A 7500-nucleotide genomic window follows, 5' to 3' on the forward strand; every position below is an offset into this window, starting at 1 on the left:
GGAACTATACCACACACACACACACCACAATCATTGTGCGGCATCACGTCGTCGAGCTGTGTTGTCGTCGAGATAATTGTGGCCACTGAGAACCTACTCAAGTTTGTATGGACTCTTAGTCCTACTTCAGCTATTGTCATGCCACAATGACATGGGGTAGTGGTGGTCTAGTCTAGTGGATAGTGAGATGGACTTGTGATCGGAAGGTTGTGAGTTCAAATCCAGCCTGAAACCACACACTCTAGTGTGCCCTTGAGTAAGGCACTTAGCCCTCAGTTACTCCAGGGGGAATGTCCCTGTAATTTGTAATTGTAAGTCGCTTTGGATTAAAAGCGTCTGCTAAATGGCAACATTTAAATGTATTAAAATGAACATGGTCAATGACTGTTGCTCGCATATCGTCTGTAATGATGGTGCGAGTTTGTCTTGCTCTCCCTCCTTGGCCTGCTCCTCTTCCTCCTGGGCCTGCTCCTCTTCCTCCTGGGCCTGCTCCTCTTCCTCCTTGGCCTGCTCCTCTTCCTCCTCTTCCTCCTGGGCCTGCTCCTCTTCCTCCTTGGCGTGCTCCTCTTCCTCCTGGGCCTGCTCCTCTCCCTCCTCTTCCTCCTGGGCCTGCTCCTCTCCCTCCTCTTCCTCCTGGGCCTGCTCCTCTTCCTCCTGGGCCTGCTCCTCTTCCTCCTGGGCCTGCTCCTCTTCCTCCTGGGCCTGCTCCTCTTCCTCCTCTGACTCAAACTCGTCTTCCTCTGACTCTGCCTCCGTCCATTGTGTTCGTCGCTTTTGGATTAAAAGCGACTTCAGCAAACTGCACTCTGAACTGGCTTTTATAGGTGTGGTCACATCATGTCTTCAATTCGTCAGAGTCGTTGTGTTGTCTAATGAATGAAGCCAGTTATGTTCATTGTGTTCAAATTCTGCTCACATGAGCTTTAATTTGAGAATTTGAGCAGAGTTTTTTGCAACTTGTGTTTTAGCAAGACAAAATGTGTTTAGATTTATGAGAAAAGGAGGATTGTGTTTTGTGAATTGTGTCTTCATGTGAAATGTGTTTATGGTTTTGGCAAATGGGGGCTAGTTTTATTAAATGTGTTTAGAGAACCGGTCATTTGGTTTAGAGAATTGGCTTTTGTGTTTTAGCAATTGGGAAAAACTGTAACACGTCCTGTCTTAGTGCTTATTTAGCTACCACACACACACACACACACACACACACACACACACATGCATGCACACACGCGCACGCACACGCACACACACACATGCACACACACACACACGCGCACACACACACACACCTGGGTTTCCGTTAACCGGCAATTACCGGTCTTTGTCCGGTAAATTTGGTTGAAGTCCGACATATTGAAAAGTCGTCAGACATATTGTCCGGTGAAAATAATTCCCTTTGAATACAATTCGCTAAAGTTAACATTCTGATTCCTTCTATTTTAAAAAAGACGAATATATAGGCTATGTATTTCTTTTATTATGATATGATTTGACACCGGCATGATGATGACTCCTAATGTGTAGGCCGGCCTATGCGAAACAGCGCACAGGTGCCACATGGGATTGATGCCAGATGGGATTACAGTTTAACCAGTCTATTACCGCTTAAACACAGTAGCCCATTCGGCGGTAACCCATGCCTATCTGGCAACCCTGCCAACCCGTCCACCATAGTAATACGGTTTCTTGATTTCCCATCTATGGGTGCGTTCGTAAACACGCTCTGGAAATCCGATCAGCACTCGCGGAACGCCTCTCGTCCAATCGAACGACTCGGTCGCTCTGTGACATCGAAGCCAGCGTGCGCTCCGGCGCTCTCAGAGCGTGTTTACGAACGCACCCCTAGAAGTTTCTAGCCAGCTAGCTGAAGCTGCTACACACACTAGAGCCATGGCGACCGAACGGCAAGTTAAACAACATACTATAAAAGTGACATTGTTTTACTCATTACTCATACATTTGTTGTCATTCAGTTATACAGTTATGTTCTTCCCATTGTCATACTCCCGAGCTAAACGAAATGCCTTCCCAACCAGCGAGACTTATAGAAATGACGTTGTTTTATTGATTTAAAAAAAAAGGGTAAAACTGGAAAGAGAAAATAGAAAACTCACATTAATCCCAAACAATTTAACAAACTTCAGTTAACGTAATGTGGAGTCCGTTCATTGATCGATGCTGTCTGTTCAGTTCCCAGTGAGGCGCCCGTTCAGCGCTGGACCCGTTCAGCGCTGGATTTGACGCATGGCATAGCGCGCATCCGTCAAATCATGTTATATTATTATATATTATATAGCTCGCATCTAATCGTATCGGATGAGAAATAGACATTAAATGGCATATATAGGCCGCTACACAACAGTAATCACCGCGACAAACAGCTATATTAGATTTGGAGAGAAAAAAAATATGATTTTGCAAAAAAAATTTTTTTATTATATTTTAATATGATGACCGGAATATATCACGTTTGTCCGGTAAATCGAATTCTTCCCGGACACGATGTCCGACGGCAAATTTTTCTAACGGAAACCCTGACACACACACACACACACACACACACAGACACACACACACACACACACACACACACACAGAACAGGGCCAGCTCTTTCTCTCTTCCACCATTAATTTTCCAGCTGTCCCTATAGTGCCTTGTGCCAAGTGCCTTGTCGTGGTTGGAGGTTGTCCCCTGTGCCTCTCTCTAGCCTGGTCATTCTGACCTGGTCCTAGATGTCACATCACTCCCAGGGGATGAGCCATCTATGGCTAGCTGCTGTAAAACAAGCACATGGAGCCGAGCTCAAGCTATCGCTGTTATTTCCCTTGAGAGGGCTTGTGTTCACAGAGAATGGAGGGGGATCATTATGAGCCTCCATTGATGACAGCCTTTGTGTTCCCGTGATCCTTACTCACTCATACGAGAGTTTACAGCCCAGTGTGGCTTTTTGGTGTGATCTAATGGCTCTAATGGCATTGAATTGAATATTCAAGGGAGCAGTAGAGATATTTTTTGGATATACTGGACAAATTGCAGATGAGTTGCAGATGAACATGTGACTGTGACAGGTCACTGGCTCAAACAACAGCATGTTACCTTAGTCACCGCTGCATACACACACATACACACACACACACACACACACACACACACACACACACACACGCACACACACACACACAGACTTCAGAGTCTGCTGCCACTGACTCAGTTTCCACCACCAGTGTGTGAGTGCTCTCTGTCTCTAATGTGTCAGTGAGAATGTCTCCGCTCCCTGTGTTCCACATAGTGTCAACTCTACTCTTTCACTGCGTTCTAATATTATCTGACTAGCACCAACACATTAACACAGTCACGCCACATGTGAGGGGCTCCTGCTGTTCCCCCAGTCTAATAGAGGTGATATATACAGTATAGTAGGATATGAAATGTGTGTTTGTCTTAAACTCTGTCTCCTGTTTCAGGCACTACGCTGGAGACAGAGAGGGTCGGCCTAAGAGTATCGGAGGCGTGAGTGGTGAGTGGGACATTCACATATGCTCCAACTGTCTGTTACAATATTTCTCTCTCACTCTGTCTTCACCTTTTTTTTTCTTCTTCCCCCCTGTTCTCTTCTCGCTCTCTCTCTATTGGTTTACGACTATTATTCTATCTATGTCATGTATTTTCTTTTTGCCTCTCTCTCTCCCTCTCTCTCTCTCTCTCTCTCTCTCTCTGGAACTAGCAGTATTTCCTGCTGCAGTGATCCATATTTCTCACACAAAGGGGACTTTTCACATTGTCCTTTCACCGTGCTGTTTTTCTCCTGCTCTCTCTTGTTAAATCAACATTTCACTGCATTTTCACGACTCTCACCCAGTACATACAAGGCTGTGTTTAGACCATTTCGTTGTTAGTAGGAGCTTTACCAGTTAATGCCTCTGTCAATTACTCTTGAGTAAAAGAAAGTGTTTGAATGCTCCCCCCATCCCCCTGTGTACTTCAGTGTGCGTGTTTGGCACTGTGCTGGCGTCATTCATATCTGTGTTGTGTACAGTATGTTTTCTGTACCCTGGCCTTTACCACGCCGCAGTTAAACTCCAGGCCCCAATCCAGGACACATCCTCTGTACATGTTGCAGAACAGATTTTTAAATAATCTTTAATGAGCTCGTGCCGCGATTTTAAAGAACTGTCAGAATTGTCAGCTCTGCCAATGGTTCTCTGATTATGCCCCTCGGGACCTGCCCCCCCATAACCCTTCTATACACCCCCCCCCACCCCCACCCCCCCCAGCAAGCGCCAAACAGCCCTTCTTAAGGAATAAAACACACATCATTGTATCCCTGTGTGGATTTTTTCTGGGAATGTTCCTGGCATTTATTTGGAGGGGGGAAGTTTGGCTGGGGCCCTTCTTATGGCCTTTTTGGAGCAGTTTCAGCTGGATTGGAACATACCATGTGGGTTTATGCAGGGTGACACAGCCCATATCCAACTCTAATAGGGCTTTAATCAGCCTGGGTTTTATCACAACCCCCCTGTTATAAGATCTGGGAGATGCTCTGTAAATAGCCCAAAGGTGTTTTTTTCATGAATAATAACCTAATAATAACCTAGCCCTGGTTTTTAACGAGTTTCCTCTTGTTTCTCCCAGATTTCTCGGCTGCAGACATGGAAAAAGGCCCCGCTCTGCAGACGCACAGCCTCAGAGAGTTTGAACAGGTAAGGACAAGTCCTCTCTGCCCAAGTACTTTAATACTAGCCTAGCCTCACTGTGTGTTCATGGGAATACATGTTTCGTCCTGTCTGTGTTGTCTGTTACCAGGTATTTAGGTATATCTGAGGAATAACAAATCCAGTTGACACTCTCAATCCCTATCATTGCCCCTCCCTCCCTCAATAAAGTAGCCCACACACACACACACACACACACACACACACACACACACACACACACACACACACGCACACACTAAAACTCCCCCAAAGGACTCAAACACACATGGAGAGGGATCAACACGATCAAATACATGCACATACACACATACACATTTAACACATACTTGAGCAATCATGAAAATAAAACGGACCATAATATTGTGACGGTGAGGCTGTGCAGCTGTGTTGTGTTGTGAATATGAAGTGTATCCTATGTGCCTGGCATGGTGGTGGGTGGGGAAGGCCAGTTCCCCTTCTCCTCTGGTTCCCTGCCAGTGTAATGGGTTCTGGGCTCGCTGCCAGGCTGTTATGGCTCTGATATAACTCTGGAGGTGCTCACCTCAATTACCACGGGTACCCCATAGTGAAGGACAGGGCTGTAGGAGGGGGTTGGGGTGGGGGTGGGGGGTTTCAATAGGAGGTTTGGGGGAGGGGGGGGGCTAGAGGGGTGCAGTAACATCAATTGGTGAAAGGGAGGCTGGTAGAGGCATCAGGAATGGTATAAACAAGGCGTGGTATTCCCAGTGCAGATTCCCCAAAACTAACACGCACTGCATCACGGTAGCTGGGTCCGGACGGGATCCTCTGTGTGTGTGTGTGTGTGTGTGTGTGCACGTATGTTTGTGTACGTGTGTGTGTGTGTGTGCGTGTGTGTCCGTGCATATGTGTGTGTGTGTGTGTGTGAGTGTGTGTGTGTGTGTGTGTGTGTGTGTGTGTGTGTGTGTGTGTGTGTGTGCGTGCGCGCGTGTCCGTGCATATGTGTGTGTGTGTGTGTGTGTGTGTGTATTCGGAAGAGGATTGTCTGTGTTGGCTCTAGAGGCGACGGCGGCTTCCTTTTGAAGTCTGCCTGTTGTGATAGAGACAGACTTCAACAGAGGGATAACGAGTCACGCTATGCAGATAGAGAGCAGGTCAGAGGGAGGGTGCTCAGGCTAGACACAGACACCACCTACATCTGGATGGGAACAAGTAGAGGGCCAGAGAATGGCGGTCCAGTGGATGTTTACCTATGATATGTGACGGAGGTGGTCTGGGTGTTTTTAATGGCTCTCTGTGTAAGGGGTTGTCAATACCAGTTGAATTGTGCATTACTCAGACAGATGTCACATTTCTAGCGTATTAGTAATCAGGGTGACACAGTGTTGGGTGGGTTTCCACCGTTGGCGTTGGGTGCTTATTTGCATACATTTTCATATTCGAAATGGTGATCAACAGACTCAACGGACACTCATTCATAAAGGTTTCACAGGATCAGTTTATGACCAATTTTCTCGATTGCTTGAGCACATGTTTTGAAAGAGTATTCAACTTTTCATAACCATTAACACGTTCCCCTAAACAGTTAAAACATTTTTCCAAAACACCACAGTTCTTTTGCAAAATGCACATGCAACGCTTAAACTCACAAAAGTAAATCCACTATTAATTGTATAATAGTCACGCTAAATAGTAACTATAACCATCGACACGCATTGTAGGTTGGACTCAACAAACTGTAAGAATTTCACTAACATTGTACTACGTATATTGTTTCTGGTAGTACTGCGCCAGTTCAGACAATATGATTATGTCAATCTAAATCAGATTTGTCGAAAATGTTCAGAATCAAGAGGGTAGTTACAATAACAAAAATGGTATTACTGTAGAACACAAAAAAAGCCAACAAAAACAGTTACAGTAATGGATTCTCTCCTGTCTGCCAAGGCACATGTTATATTGCTCATGACTTATTTCATTTGTGATTACAGGCTCATTGTTAGCTGTTGAGCAATGAGAATTTTTTCATTTATGGAGAAGGGATTTACTGTAATTCCTATATGCTTTAAGGAAATAATTCAGTTTTTGTTTGTCAACACTTTCTTAATAGATGTTTGTGTCTTATGTAGAGAGTTCTGTTAATGCTTAACATTTGCATTGTTTGTGAAAATAATGAGAAATTACTAAACGGTTATTAAACTGTTTTGCAGAAACTTTGACTAAAACAGGCATGTTATGCTGTGAGCATGTCAACTTCAGTTTCATACAAATGGTTTAAGCAACCGAGAAGAACTGTACTGTAAAGAGTAGATTTGTTTTGAAATATGTTTCTGTCTCTGCGGTTTAACCTGCTACAGTTTCTTTGGCAACAGAACCAGATATTATTTCCTTAAGCTTTTAGTAAAGACCGGTTCTGTTGTCCTAATGGAAGAGTCTAAATGGATCCAGGTTAAACTACTGCCTTTGCTGTGCCATGCTGTGCCATGCTGTGCCGTGTTGTGATGTGTGTGTGTGTGTGTGTGTGTGTGTGTGTGTGTGTGTGTTGCGCACACACACATGCGTGCATACATGTGTCCTCTTTCCACATTTGTGTCCATTTAAAGAGTCAATTTTCCCCCTGCTAGCTCATAGAAACATGAACCTGCCAGACTAGCGTTTGTAACTGTCAAACATCCCTGGACTGCAATCCTGAGGTTTCCAAAAAATATCAGAAAATCTAAATACCCCTTTCTCAAATAGCATTTATTAGTCCATTTGAGAGATTGAAAGCATATGCCTGCCTATAAATGTGAATTCAAACTGACCACAGAGACACTTAAATTGATA

Source organism: Nansenia antarctica, assembly GCF_963989245.1.
Source record: "Nansenia antarctica genome assembly, chromosome: 1".
NCBI lineage: Eukaryota > Metazoa > Chordata > Actinopteri > Argentiniformes > Microstomatidae > Nansenia > Nansenia antarctica.